Source organism: Notechis scutatus, chromosome 4 (genome assembly GCF_049901735.1).
Source record: "Notechis scutatus isolate UNSWTSFEM ecotype Mainland chromosome 4, rNotScu1.2, whole genome shotgun sequence".
Taxonomy (NCBI): domain Eukaryota; kingdom Metazoa; phylum Chordata; class Lepidosauria; order Squamata; family Elapidae; genus Notechis; species Notechis scutatus.
Genome location: NC_142012.1, coordinates 2,271,908 through 2,287,849, shown reverse-complemented (window position 1 = coordinate 2,287,849; position 15,942 = coordinate 2,271,908).

The window sequence follows — 15,942 nt, the reverse complement described above, 5'->3', positions numbered from 1 at the left end:
CAGGGTACAATAAGCAATCAAATCATACTAGGAAACCGTCAATATAAATCGTAAGGATACAAGTGACAAAGTTACAGTCATACAGTCACAAGTGGGAGGGGATGGGTGATAAGGAGAGATGAGAAGATTAATAGTAATAGTAGTGCAGACTTTGTAAATACTTGGACAGTGTTGAGGGAATTATTTGTTTATCAGAGTGATGGCGTTCGGGGGGAAACTCCCCTTGTGTCCAGTTGTTCTGATGTGCAGGGCTCTATAGCGTCATTTTGAGGGTAGAAGTTGAAACAGTTTAGGTCTGGGATGTGAGGGGTCTGTAGATATTTTCACAGCCCTCTTTGTGACTCCTGCAGTATATACAGGTCCTCAAATGAAGGCAGGTGGGTAGTAATTGTTCTTTCTGCAGTCCTAATTATCCTCTGAAGTCTGTGTCTGTCCTGTTGGGTTGCAGAACCAAACCAGATACCATACCCAAACCCCCCCCCCCCAAAAAAAGAAAACTAACCCAAAACCAAAAAAAAAACCAACCCCCCCCCCCGACAAAAACAAAAAACAAAAAAAAAAGGAGGAAGCAACCACCCCCCCCCCCCCCCCCCCCCCCCCCCCCCCCCCCCCCCCCCCCCCCCCCCCCACCACAACAAAACCAAACCCCAAAAACAAGGGGCCCCCGCCCCCCCCCCCCCCCCCCCCCCCCCCCCCCCCCCCCCCCCCCCCCCCCCCCCCCCCCCCCCCCCCCCCCCCCCCCCCCCTAAATGAAGCCGAACACCCCCCCCCCCCAAAAAACAAGGAAGTATTAACCCCCCCCCCACCCCCCCCCCACACCACAAACCAAAACACCCCCCCCCGCCCGCAAAAAACCCCCCCCGTTTTGCCCCCCCCCGGGGGGGATTGCAAATCCCCCCCCCCCCCCAAACCTCTAAAACCCCCCTTTCCCCCCCCCCTCCCCTTACAGAGGTGCAGATGACTGACTCCATCATTCCTCTGTAGAACTGGATCAGCAGCTCCTTTTGGGCAATTTGAGCTTCCTGAGTTGGCGCAGAAAGAACCTTCTTTGTTGGGCTTTTTTGATGATGGTTTTGATGATGGGTGTCCATTTTAGGTCTTGTGATATGATAGAACCTAGACATTAGACGGTCTCTACTATTGATACTGTGTTGTTTGTTTGTTTACTTATTTATTTTGTCAAGCGATTATAAGATAACAGGTATAAATAAAAAACATAGTTATGAAGACATGAAATGGGTACATATAAGAAAAATAAAAGAAACAATAGGACAGGGACGGTATAAGTATAAACATAGTTATGAATACATGAAATGGGTACATATAAGAAAAATAAAAGAAACAATAGGACAGGGACGGTATAAGTATAAACATAGTTATGAAGACATGAAATGGGTACATATAAGAAAAATAAAAGAAACAATAGGACAGGGACGGTATAAGTATAAACATAGTTATGAAGACATGAAATGGGTACATATAAGAAAAGTAAAAAGAAACAATAGGACAGGTATGGTAGGCACATTGGTGCGCTTATGCACACCCCCTACAGGCCTCTTAGGAAAGGGGTGAGGTCAACAGTAGACAGTCTGAGGTGAAAGTTTTGGGGGTTTGGGGAAGAAACCACAGAGTCAGGTAGAGGATTCCAGGCATTGACCTAGTATTGTAAGAGGTGCTTGTATGGGAGGGTTAAGTCAAGGACTCCCCATAAAATGAGGAGGAAACAGTGCCGTTTTTTTAAAGCTTAAAATATTGGCTTGAATTCAAGTCAAAAGGAGGCTCAAGTTGTTAACGCTGCGGTTTCTCTCAGCCGAGTTTTCCTCAAAAGGTTACAAGTAGTCCTCCATTTACAACCACAATTGGGCTCAAAATTGACGTTGCTAAGTGAGCAATTTGCTTAGGTGAGTTTTTGTCCCATTTTACAACTTTTCTTGCTACCAGTTGCTAAGGGAATCCCTGCATTTGCTAAGTTAGTAACCTGGTTGTTAAGTGAATCTGGCTTCCCCATGGACTTGGCTTGTCAGAAGGTCGCAAAAGAGGGGATCACGTAACCGTCATAAATGTGAAGCAGTTGCCAAGCATAAATGTAAATCACGTGACCGTGGGGATGGCTGCAGTGGTCACAACTCCGAAAAAACGGTCATGAGTCACCTTTCTGGCATTGCAGTTGTAACTTTGAACGGGCGCTAAATGAATGCTGTAAGGCGAGGACTGCCTATATTTGATGGATCAAATCTAGGTTCCCCCACAGCTTTTGATAAATGGCCCTAAATCAACATATTTTCAAATGGGAATTCTAGCCATTCTAACACTGTGCAGCTAATTTAAGCAAGAGTTAAATCGGCTTCGAGTCTAATAATCCTAGACGTGTTTGTTCAGAAGATAGTCACGCTATACAGTCTAATCTTTTTAAAGTATTGTTAAAGTTTGTGGCTCTTCTAAGGGTAATCCTAGCCTGGAGCCCTTTGGAATGCAGTGGCATTTAACATCTGATTAAATCTGATTAAGTTTCTAATGCCGTGGTGTAGATCTAGAATCACTGGGGATCCTGTGAACATTGCCTTCACTTTCCACGTTTTAAAGCTAAATTGTGCAGGCCTGGGCTTTTAATAATCTCACTTTTCAAAGTTGCCCAAACTTCTTTTATTTAGTCTAATGAAAAGAAGGAGCAGGGGACACGTGATAGCAGTGTTCCGATGTCTCAGGGGCTGCCCCAAAGAAGAGGGAGTCCAGCTATTCTCCAAAGCCCCTGGAGGGCAGGACAAGAAGCAATGGGTGGAAAGTAAACAAGGAGAGAAGCAACCTAGAACTAAGGAGGAATTTCCTGAAAATGAGAACAATGAATCAGTGGAACAACTTGCCACCAGAAGTTGTGGGGGCTCCATCACTGGAGGTTTTCAAGAACAGATTGGACAACGATTTGTCTGAAGTGGTGTAGGGTTTCATGCCTAGGCAGGAGACTAGAAGATCACCAAGGTCCCTTCCAACTCTATTATTCTATTCTATTCTTTCTATTCTATTCATTCCATTCCTATATTCAATTCTCTTCTCTTTCTATATTATCCTATATTCTATTCTATTCCATTCTCCTGTTCCATTCCATTCCATTCCTTATTCTGTTCTATTCTATATTCTATTCCATTCCTTTCCTATATTATCTTTTCTTTTCTCTTTCTACATTCTATTCTATTCTATTCTATGTTCTATTCCATTCCATTCCTATATTATCTTGTCTTCTCTTTTCTCTTTTTACATTTTCCTCTATTCTATTCTATTCTATTCTATTCTATATTCCATTCCATTCTATATTCTATTCCATTCCATTCCTATATTATCTTCTCTTTTCTCTTTCTACATTCTATTCTATTCCATTCCATTCCATTCCCTATTCTATTCTATTCTATTCTATTCTATTCTATTCTATTCCATTCCATTCCATATTCTATTGTATTGTATTCTATTCCATTCCATTCCATTCCATTCCTTATTCTATTCTATTCTATTCTATTCTATTCTATTCTATTCTATTCTATTCTATTCTATTCTATTCTATTCTATTCTATTCTATTCTATTCTATTCTATTCTATTCTATTCTATATTCTATTCTATTCTATTCTATTCTATTCTATTCTATTCTATTCTATTCTATGTTCTATTCCATTCCATTCCTATATTATCTTCTCTTTTCTCTTTCTACATTTTCCTCTATTCTATTCTATTCTATTCTATTCTATTCTATTCTATTCTATTCTATTCCATTCTATTCCATTCTATTTCATTCCATTCCATTCCATTCCATTCCATTCTTTATTCTATTCTTGGCTTGTTTTTCCCTTCAGGATTCTCACCCATGGAATCCTTCCCAAACTCTCTCTAAATCTATTGAAATTGGCCCTCTTAAAGGCCAAAACTCTAGTCTGGCTTTGGTCTACTGCTCGTAGTTGCATAACGTTGAATTCCAATGTAGGTCAGTCCTCAACATACAACCGCAATTGAGCCCCCTCCCCCCAAAAAACCTGTTTTTTTTGTTTTTTTCATTTTTTTCTGAGGGTTTTTTCCAGGCCTTCCCATTTCTATGTTGACCCTTCATGTGTCCAAACACCTTCAAACCAGCTCAAACATTGAGATATTTTGGAACATACGACATCCGTCTCTCCGGGGCCTATTTTCTTCTTAAGTTTCATGCGGTTTTTCTCCTTTCAGGATCTTTGATTCACTCTGTTTTTGTTATTCTTCCTTAGAGTTACAAAGCAATTTGGAGAGTTACTTTACAACTGGCGTGGATTCTTCCCGTTTCTTTTTTCTTTTTTGAGTATTGCAGCATCACCTACAAGTTAAAATCCCAACCATTACCCAGTATAAACATAATTATGTGTGTTGACATATATTTCCATCAGAAACGTCTCTGCCTTTAGTATACAGGTAGTCTTTGACTTATAACTGTTCATTTAGTGACTGTCCAAAGTTACAACGGCACTGAAAAAAGTGACTTAGGACTGTTTTTCACAGTTACAACCTTTGTAGCATTCCAACGATCGCGTGATCAAAATTCAGGCGCTTGGCAACTGGCATGTACTTATGACTGTTGCTGTGTGCCAAGGTCACGCGATCTTCCGACAAGCAAAGTCAATGGGGAAAACAGATTCATTTAACTTATTGACAACTGCAGTGATTCACTTGTTGTGGTTTGCTAACAACAAGTGCAGACAGCTGAGGTCTCGGAAAGCGAGGACTCAGATGAGGGGCCTGCGTGGGATGCAGGGATGGGGCCAGGACCATCAGGGAGTGGAGTGCTGCCTTCGGAGATCGTGGAGGCTGGCAGAAGTGACGAAGAGGCCCCCGAGGAGCCTGTGCCCAGTGTGCATGCGCTCAGGGCTACTTGAAGTAAAGAGCAGCTGCAGCAGAACGGGCGACTCAGGAGTAAGGCTGCAAGGCGATGGCCCCTCCCTTAAGAGATAAAAGCCAGCTGAGAAACCGGAGTTCTGTGCAGGAAGCAAAGACGTTTTTGCACTCAAGCCTTGTGGACGTTCGGAATATCTTGGTTGGTGTTTGGAGACTTTTTGTGTTTGAAATATTTCTTTGTAACTTTATCTCGTGTTCTTGGCAGCCTTGCACCACGTTGGCAAAGTTCGTTCTTATCAGAGACCATTAGTTTGAAACAGTCTTTTAACCGGGAAGGAACGGAGTAAAGTATCATTCAAAGGTTGTGTTGTTACCTCCCTTTCCTGTTTGTTTCCTTGGGACAAGGTTTGGGTCAGAACATCAACTTAACAGCTGTGGCAAGAAAGATCGTACAACGAGGGCAAAACTCACTTCACACATGTCTCACTTAGCAACAGAAATTTTGGGCTCTGTGTGGTCATAAGTCAAGGATGAGGAGAGCATTCGCCAGGTAAAACCCACTAGATAATATAGGGGAAGCTTTTCCTGTTGAACTTCCTGCCAATGGTACATGACCTCTATTTGAACATCAAAGCACAACTTTGAAAGGGTTCCGAAATGGACTCTTTTTCAAAGTTTTCTGTTCTTATCAGCAGAGAGGCAGACCAGGAAGGCCAAGCTAATAAATAACCAGAATAAATCACTTTTTTTTTTCAATGTTCTCCAGAACAAACATTCCACATTTACAATCCAAGGTTTACATTTCGATGCCTAAATTGGCAGGACAAAATTCTTTCAGTAAATACCGCTGTCAGTTTTTTGTTTTGTTTAAAAAAACACCGAATTACAATCTAATTTAGCTGAAAGTTATCCTGGCGTCTAGGAAGTCTCACCACTGTTGACTTTTAGCTCAATAATTTACCAACGTTAAAAAAATAAAAATAAAAACCACTCCTTTAACAAATTTACAAGTCAGGTTTTCCAGCAAGATGAGTTTCCAAAAAAAAAAAAAAAAACCTCTAGTAAGAGGCATGACTAAAATAATGTGGAAATTGATGACAGGCTCATTAATTAAATCTGCTGTTTAACAAAGGCCTTAATTGGTCTGTGACAAGTTCCCAGAATAAGTGCAATGAGGAATCTATATTGCTCATCTTTTTAAATTAATGCTGCTTCCTCTCTGTGTTTGAATACGGCATATATAAATACTAGCAAAGGTGCCCATGCTTCGCTAGGAAACTTATGTGGTCTGGCTTAGTTTGGGGGGAGGAAAATAAGGTGTGGGGGGGAATTGTGCCTCTGCCTATCAGTATCCATCGGTATTCATCTGGCTAGCGTCCTGTCAATGTTTGAGAGCGTTGAGGGCTGTTTGGAAACTGAAAGAGTATTTGCTGTGTGAGCAAGAAGACAGCAAGGAGCCTGGGCATGGCTTAGCTCAACTGTTCTGTACTAAAGCTGCTTGGTGCTCTGAAACTGGAACTCCTCTCCTTTGCTTGTGTTTTGCATTTGGAAGAGATTTCTTTTCAGGTGTGGAGGGGGAGTAGAACTCCTTAGCATCACAGCGTAATAATAATGATAATAATAATAATAATAATAATAATAATAATAATAATAATAATAATAATAATAATAATATAGGAAATACTAATGCTCTGATGATCATTTTGAAAAATCCTTTCTTATTGAGCCCCTAGAAGCCAAGAGGAACATAGGTGCCCAAATTTCAAGTTTGTAGGCTTTACGGTTCTGGAGATTTTGTGATGATGCGTGAGGGGTATCTTCGCTTTTATATAGATAGATAATTTATTTATTATCTGTGAAGTCGTCACAGTAGTAACTGCGAGAGGGACGCCCGGGGTCCTTTAACTGCCCCCAAATGTACTCCATTCTCCAAATCTCACCTAAGCAGGGTTTCCCCGACCGTTTTGGACCAGCCGAGAGGGTGCGTATCTCCCCCCTCGGGCCCTGCCCAAGACTTTTCCCCCACTGCTGGAGCTTCAGGCTTCCCTCCAAGATCCAAATGGCCTCCTTGCTCCATCGAGGGCATGGCAGGATGGTGGAAGATCCGGCAGCCTCCCTTTCTAACCCTGCCCAGAGCTTTCCAGCAGGCAGGTATTCACCAGGTGAAGCTCCTCCAAGTGCTGGAGTTAACAGCGGAGGCTTCCTCCAAGCTCTCTCTCTCTTGCCTCATCGATGATCTCAGCATGGCATCCTTCCCCTCTGCCCCTGCCCAAGACTTTGTGGCAGGCGTCAGATGTTCAACAGGGAAAGCTTCCCCAATGGCTGGATTTCAGCAGAGGCTCCCTTCGAGAGCCGAAGTACTTCCTTGCCCCATGGGATGCTCCAGGTGTGGCAGGGTAATGGAAGAGGGTCTTCCCGTAGCCCTCTACCCCATTTAAGCCCTTGCCTCTAAAACAGGGGTCGCCGACCTTTTGGACCTCAGGGACCACCAAACTCATCATTTTGCAACCCACGGACCAGAGACCCTGGGAAAATCCCCCCAAAATAGTCTGCAGGAAAATTCCCCACCCCATTTTCCTACCAATTGATCATTCTTTGGGATCACAGGATACCGCCTCCAGCTCCGTTCTCAGGGGGAGAGGAAGAGAGACTTTTGGCTTCATGCAAGGAAAACAGAAGCCGCAGAAGTCTTTCTTTCTCTCCCCCAAACTCCGCCAGTAACGAGTCTTTGCCGGCGCAGCCTCTTGGAGCAGGAGGCCTTGCAGGGTCCCAAAGACTCATTTCTGGCAGAGTTTGGGGGGAGAGAAAGACTTTCGGCTGCTTTCCTTGCATGCAGCCAAAAGCAGAAGAAGAAAGAAGCGGAAAGAAGCAGCCCGGTGGCCAGACCAGGCACGTGGGGGTGAGTGGGGCAAGTTCCCCCCCTCCGCCCTTTCCCCCCTCCCCTCACTACTTCGTAGTGTTTGCAATGCAAGCGACGCAAGCCTTGATGTTCCCGCGGGCCATGTGGGCGGCACAGCTTTGTATTCCCACACAGCCTGGAGTAATTGCTTTGGGTGGGGGGGACATTTCTCTGCGGACCACCCAAATTTTCTCACGGACCACCAGTGGTCCCTGGCCCACTTGTTGGCGACCACTGGACTAGATAACCTCCTCTAAGAGCCCCTTCCGACTCTTGTTCCATTACTCCGTTCTAGTATTTTCCAGGTGTTCCAGAAGTGGTTTGCCGTTGGTTCCTTCTTCGGGCTCAGGGAGAAGGACTGGCCCAGCAGCTTCCATTGCTAAGACGGGACTGGAAGTCGCCATATCTGTATTTTGATTTTCACGAATATCAACGCTGCCACCTCTTTTATACCTTTTTAAAGGGAAGTCTTGTTCCATTTGTTTTTTTCCACCTTGATTAAAAATCTTTTCAGAGCCAGGTGGCGATTAAGACAGATCAAAACACATATAATGTATTTATGTAGAGACTGTATATATTTATATGTTACAAACGTATATACACAATACTTCTATATAGCTTTGTGTGTGTGTGTGTGTGTGTGTATACACACATATACACACACACATACATATACATATATATTTAAATTATCAATTTAAAAAACCTTGGAAGGCAATAGCTGTTTTCGTCTTTAGACGAGGGACGAAAATTGAATTGTGCCATAGGTTTAAGCAACTCTTTAAAAAGTGTTCTTTGTTATACAAAAAGACCGTGACTTTCTTTTATTAAATGCAAACGATCAGAAAGGCAAAGTCGATCAAAGAAAGTTTGAATGCAAAAACTAGATAAGAGAATTCTTTTTTTAAAAAAATTTTTTTATCGTTTTTAATTCTCTTTTATTTTTCCCTTTTGAGAAGAACGAACTCTTCTCAAAAGATAGTTCAAAAAAAAAAAATCAACAGTAGAGTATGAGGAAAAAAAAAAAAGGATAAACAGTTTTGATTCGAGACACCCATCTGAAAACTCGCAATAAGAGCAGAAAAAACAAACAAACCCGGTTGAGGCTTTCAATTAAATAAGGTTATAAAAGAACATCAAGGCCATTTTGCTTCCAAACTACAGGCAGTCCTTGATTTACAATGGTTCACTTAGTGGCCGAAGTTGCAGTACCACCAAAAAAAAGTGAACCATGACAATTTTTCACGTTTACGACCACAGCAGCATTCCATGGCGCACAATGCAATGCGTCGCGCCTCCCCTGCGCATGCACGCACAACACCCCCACCCTGCCCCTTTACTTGCACTGGGCATGCGCGCACCTCCCAGCTGATTTTTGGCCCGTTGGAGGCCGTTTTCGCCCTCCCGGAGGCTCGTGGGAAGCCTTTGTAGCCTTTGGAGGCCGAAAAACAGGCCCGTTTTGGCACTTCCGGTATTTCCAGAAGGCCCGTTTTTCAGCCTCCTGAGGCTGCAGAGGCTTCGCTCGAACCTCCAGGAGGGCGAAAACGGCCTCAAACAGGCTGAAAATCAGCTGGGAGGCGCACGCATGTGTAGTGCAGGTAAGTTTGGCTGGGGCTTGCGCGCCCACACAAATGGCTCTGCGTGCCACCTGTGGGATGCGTGCCATAGATTCGCCATCACAGGTATACGGTCTCCTGCCTGAGCAAGGGGGCTGGACTAGAAGACCTCGAAGGTCCCTTCCAGCTCCATTCTGATTCAATCTACCAAAGCCCAACAAGATTATGAACCCAGAGAGAGGAAACAACCTAAACAGAAAAGAATTTGTCTTCTTGTAATGCTGGAATAATCCAGAATGACTTTGGTACCGTATGAACCTCAAAATTTTGAGAATTTGGCAAGATGTCCTTTGATAATCCAAAACTTTGTTCTGGAGTTTTCTGCTCTTACTGCACAACGTAGTAGTTACTGCTCACAGATATATATTTTTCCCCGCCCTCTCTTTATATACTTCTTTTTGCTTTAATCATCACATAAACAGATACAAGAGAGTATTTACATCCAAGTAACTTGCTTCTGTCTAATTTCAGCAGCATTAATTAGTAAATTCTCCTCTTTGCGTTTCCATCTATATTCATTTCAGGCAACCTATCCATTGCCTTGGTCTCGGATGGTAGGTTCTGTGCTCAATTTAAAGAACGGCAGATCGTCTCTTTTAAATCTAAGACAGCATATGTATAGATTTATAATATATATGTATGTTTTCTCTCACCAGGCGAGGTACAAAAAAAAGTGCCTTTTTAAAAAATCTGATGTATGTCTTCCCACAGGCAAGACAAGTCAGTTTACGAAAAGACCTGACAGTCTTTTGAGTCGCTCAATACAAAAATAAAGGAAAGGAAAAAGAAAGGAAAGGAAAAGAGAGGAGAGGAGGAAGAGGAAAGAAAAGAGGAAGGAGAAAAGAAGAAGAGAGGAGAGAGGAAGAAGAGAGAAAGGAAGAAGAAGAAGAGGAGATGAGGGAAGAAGAGAAAGAAGAGGGAAGAGGAATAAGGGAAAGAAGAGAAACGAGAGGAAGAAGAGAGGAGAGGAAGAGGAAGGAGAGGAAATGAGGGAGAAGAAGAGGAGAAGAAGTGGAAAAGAGGAGAGGAGGAAGAGGAAAGAGGAGGGGAGAAGAGAGAAAATAGAAAAGAACAAAAAACAATAGAAAACAAAAATGGAATAGAATGGAAAAGAACAAAATAGAATAGAAAACAAAAATGGAATGGAATGGAATGAAATAAGAGAGGAGAGAAAAGAATAGAATAGAATAGAAAATACAATAGAAAATGGGAATGGAAGAGAGGAGAGAAGAGAAAATAGAATAGAAAACGGGAATGGAATAGAGGAAAGAGAAATCTTGGTTGATACAAATACACACAGAACTTAACATCTTGGGAACAAGAGATGGCAATTTTGCAGGGGGTTGTAGGTTAAAAATCATTTTTTCTTTGGGGTAAAGAGAGAAACTTCCTTCTTGCCCCTTAACACTAAAAGTCTGAGCGTAGCTTTTTTTTAAGTCCTAGCAAATCCAACCGGTTTTAGATGCAGGGAAGTGATCACAGGTACTCCTTGACTTACAACCGTCGGCTTAGTGACCATTCGAATTTGCAATCTTACTTGGAAAAACGGACTTAGGACTGGTTTTCATGCCTACGACTTGTCGTAGCATCCCTGCGGGCACAGGATCCAAATTTGGGCGCCTGGCAACGGGCATGGTCGTATGATCAGAATTTGCAGCCTTCCCAGCCAATTTTCCGACTAGAAAAGTCAGGTGGAGGGGAAGCCAGATTCGCGGAACGGCCGCACAATTCGCTGAACAGCTGTGGCGCCAAAGGTCATAAAACAGGGCAAAGCTCACTTAACAGCGACCTCGCTTAGCCATGGAAGTTTTAGATTCAATTGTGGTCATAAATTGAAGGCTACCGGTATAGAAACAAGAGAAAACGTGATAAAACCAGCTGTCAAACTCATAAAATATGTCTCTGGTCTTTTTAGAGGTGCCAACAGAAAGGGAGGGGGGAGCAGTGCAGCAGCTTGGAAACCGAAAGTGCATTCCATAAATGTTTTCAAAGATAGTAACTAGGTGACTGAAGTTTCTGCCATGCAAATATCTAACTGGAGAGCATGATTGATGACTCTGGGCTATGGAGGTGTCCCATTGGAGAATATGAATTAAGATACACCCGGGGGTGCAAGGGGGGAAAACCAGGGTCAAGGGTGGCAATGAATTAACATGTTTCAGAGTCGGCTACACCCAGGCAGTGCCGGACATGTTAACCCCCAATAAATCCTTTTGCCGTTTTGGAAGTTTGGCTCGAGACTCATGATTTATATGGGGGGTAACTGCCGGAATCCTGACAGCTAGCTTTCTCTAGAAAGTCATCTTCTCTAATTCCAACTCAACCAGGGTACCTCATCGAAGTTGTCTACCTGACAACCAATTTACATCTGGATCTTCTATCGATCAGCAAGATTGGAATCCTGACTCTTGAGAACATCTGTCAACTGGCTCTCAACGGGGGGCCAAAATTTGTCCCACTTCAGGAAGCTGAATTCTAGAACTTCCCTTCCATTTTAGCCTCTTTCTCCTCACTCGTCCCATCCTCTCTTCCTTCCGTCGTTCCGTTCCGTTCTTGGCGGACGAATTGAAAATAGGAACGAAGCACAGGTAGTCCTCAACAGTGGTGGGAATTCAATTTTTTTTTGACTACCGGTTCTGTGGGCGTGGTCAGGTGGACATGTGACTGGGTGGACATGACTATATGGTCATGTGACTGGGTAGTTTAAAAAAAAAGATTCTTTCGCAGGACACCACCACCCCCCACACCCTGTTTTTGACCTACTGGTCACCACACTATAAGAAAGATGTTGAGACTCTAGAAAAAGTGCAGAGAAGAGCAACCAGGATGATTAGGGGAATGGAGACTCAAACGTACAACGAACGGTTGCAAGAACTGGGCTTGGCTAGTCTAGGGAAGAGAAGGACCAGGGGAGACAGGAGATCAGGGTTCAAATATTTGAGGGGCTGCCACAGAGAGGAGGAAGGGGTCAAGCTATTCTCCAAGGCACCCAAAGGCCAGACAAGGAATAATGGATGGAAACTGAACAAGGAGAGATTCAACCTGGAAATAAGGAGGAATTTTCTGACAGTGAGAACAATCCACCAGTGGAACAGAAGTTGCCTTCAGATGTTGTGGGAGCTTCATCTCTAGAAGCTTTCAAAAAGAGATTGGACTGCCCTCTGTCAGAAATGGTGTAAGGTCTCCCGCTTGGGCAGGGGGTTGGACTAGATGACCTACAAGGTCCCTTCCAACTCTGATTATCTGTTATTATCTGTTAGGGAAGCCTCCTGGGTGGTGAAAAATTTTGAAGCCGTCTGAGGGAAGTACAACAGCGAAGAACGGGATCAGCTGTGCCGCGTGATTTAGATCGGCTAGAAAGCAAGAACTCCGATGATTTCCTGCTTTCTAGCTGATCTAAATCTTGTGGCACACCTGATTGTTGCCCCAGCTGATCGTCGGAAATACCGGGTTGGTCTGAACCGGTAGCACTTTTTTTTTTTTTATTACTGGTTCAGGCGAACCGGGCCGAACCGGCAGCATTTCATCTCTGGTCCTCGATTTCCAAGAGTTTAATTTAGTGATTGTTCAAAGTTACAACGGCACTGGAGGAAAGGACTTCTGACTTTTTCACACTTACGACCCATCGCAGTGTTTGGACATTCGACAACTGGTTCGTATTTATGACCGTGACGGTGTCCCCGGGGATCATGGTGATTCCCCTTTGGCATCCCTTAGGACAAGCAACGTCAATGGGGAAAGCCAGATTCGCTTAACGACTGTGTTAACCAATTTTAACATCTGCAGCGCTTCACTTTAACGGCTGTGGCAAGAAAGGTCATAAAAAAGGGGTTAAAACTCCCTTGACATACTGTCTTACTTAGCAACCGAAATGTTGGGCTCAGCTGCGGTCGTAAGGCAAGGACTACCTGTAGAGAATCTTAAAGGCCACTCGTCTGTAAGGGGTTAGGGTTAGAATTAGGCTGCACTCTCCTCCACCACCGTCTCTACGGGATGGTTTGGGTTCTGATGGACCTTCCAGCTGCGGCGGTATCGACGCCAGTTCTGGAGCCCCAGAATCGCTCGTCGTATCGTCGCGACGTCAGCCCTCCCCACCAAAACACCAATTTTGGATCCGCAACCTTCACCTGCAATGAAGACCTTGCCAACAGCAAATCAGGAACATGACGTGGGAGAGAGCAGGGATTGGACAAGAGCTACAACCAGGAGGAGATTAAGATACTTCCTGAACGATTAGACAAGAGCTCCAACCAGGAGGACATTAATATACTTCCTGAACTCCCACACTTCTCACTAGCTCCCATCTTTGGTCTAGAGGACCACAGCATACCCCACAATTATATGACAGTGCCAGATGGACCCAGTCACCACCATCCATTGATGGTTGGGTCAGGGTTGCTTCCGAACCTAAGATTGCTCTGAAAGGATTCAAATGATGTCCTTTAATTTCTGGCAGGCTTTAAAAAAGACGCCTTTTGAGGTATCCTATAGTCGAAGACTACTTTTAAACGTCTCAATAGGTAGGTAGGGTTCCTCTCAATGAACCTTGGGAATGGTAGTTCTCTTAGGGAAACGTGGCATTCTTTGGGAGACACCGCCTTCTCCCGGAGTGATGGAAGTTAAGAATTTCACAGAGGGAGAGGGGAAGGGCAAAGGAGGAGGTGGGTGAGGACAATCCCACCTGCCAGGAGTTCAGAGGCTCAAGAGAATATCTGTAGCCATGGGTTGAAATGAGGAGTCCTTGGGGCTCTCTGAGCTTGGTTGTTTTCTTGCAGACGTTTCATGACCCAACTCGGTAACATTATCAGTGGTGGAAAGGAGTGGGTTTGCAGAGAGGAGAAAGGAAGGAAGGAAGGGAGGGAGGGAAGGAGAGAGGGAGGGAGGGAAGGAGGGAGGGAGGAAAAGAAAGGAAGGAAGGAAGGGAGGGAGGGATGGAGGGAGGGAAGGAAGGAAGGAAGGAAAAGGAAGGAGGAAGGAAGGGAGGGAGGGAGGGAGGGAGGGAAGGAAGGAAGGAAAAGGAAGGAAGGAGGAAGGGAGGGAGGGAGGGAAGGAAGGAAGGAAGGAAAAGGAAGGAAGGAAGGAGGAAGGAAGGGAAGGAAGGAAGGAAAAGAAAGGAAGGAAGGGAGGAGGAAGGGAGGGAGGGAGGGAGGAAGGAAGGAAGGAAAAGGAAGGAAGGAAGGAAGGAAGGAAGGAAGGAAGGAAGGAAGGAAGGAAGGAAGGAAGGAAGGAAGGAAGGAAGGGAGGAGTGAGTGAGTGGGGGTATGCAGGGAAGGGAAGAAGGCAGCTTTGGGCTCCTTGGTGCTCTCTGAGCTTGGCTGTTTTCTTGCAGACGTTTTATGACCCAGCTAGGTAACATCATCAATGCTAGAAAGGAGTGGGGTTTACTCTCTGTTTATATACAAGTCAGTATTAGTGGAAGTATTCTAGGTAGTTCCTTGATTAGGCTGTCGTTTATTGTTTGTTTGTTTGTCCGAATTGTTAGTTCCTTGACTGGGGTACATTGTTTGCTTCTTGATGGTTGGTCTGGTATTAATCTTGGGTTTTAATCTCTGCTTATCTGGGTGACGTTTGCTGGTGAGGGCGTGTTTTTGTTTCCTTTGGGGCTTTTTGATTGTCTCTTTTGAATGGCATGTAAATGTTGTTTATCCCTATGTGTCTGTTGATGGCTGATTCGTCTGAGTGCCCAGCTTCCAGGAATTCTCTAGCATTTATGGACTTAACTTGGTCTAGGATGAAAACACTTTCCCAACTAAAACTATAGTTTGAGCTGTCCACATGTAGGAGTTTTCATCATGCCTGTTTCTCCTACAAAGCACTGATGTTCCCTAGTTGGGTCATGAAACGTCTGCAAGGAAACAATCAAGCTCAGAGAACAACCAGGACCCCACAGAGCTAAACATGCCATATGAAGAATTTGAGAAGTGCATTGTCTAATGGAGTCGTAACAGAAACCACGTCAACTCAAAGCCCAACACAACAACACACAGAGAACTCCTGATGTCAAGTCATCCCTGGAACACAAAAGTACACCTGTGGTTTTTCCCACCCCCTCACCCCTACCCCGTAAAAAGTTACCGTATTTATCGGCGTATAACACGCACAGGCGTATAACACGCATCTTCATTTTAAGAGGGAAATTTCACCCCACTCCCACCCACGCGCGCTTCAATCCACAGTGTCCCATTCTGCCTGCCTGCCTGCCTGCCTTAGTTTCTGGTTGTTTGGGAGCAGCTTCGGCTGAGAATAATAACTATTCGCCTCTTTTACTCAGCCGAAGCTGTTCCGATTCAACCATTAACGAAGGCAGGCAGGCAGGCAGAACGGAGCACTGCGGGCGGGCGGGCGGGCGGGCGGGATGGGGTGGGGGAGAAACGGGCGCTTCAGGAAGCTGCGGCGACAGGAAAAGCCCCCGCTTCTTTGAAGCAGTTTCTTCCTGTGCTGGTGGAGGAGCGAGAGAGCGACTGAGAGAGCTGACCCAAAGAGAAGGACAGGCTTCGGTTGCTTCCTCCCTCCCCTTCTTTCATTTGTGTCCTTGATCCCGATCCAGCAGCATTCACGAAGGCTTCTTAACATTATATCGGCGT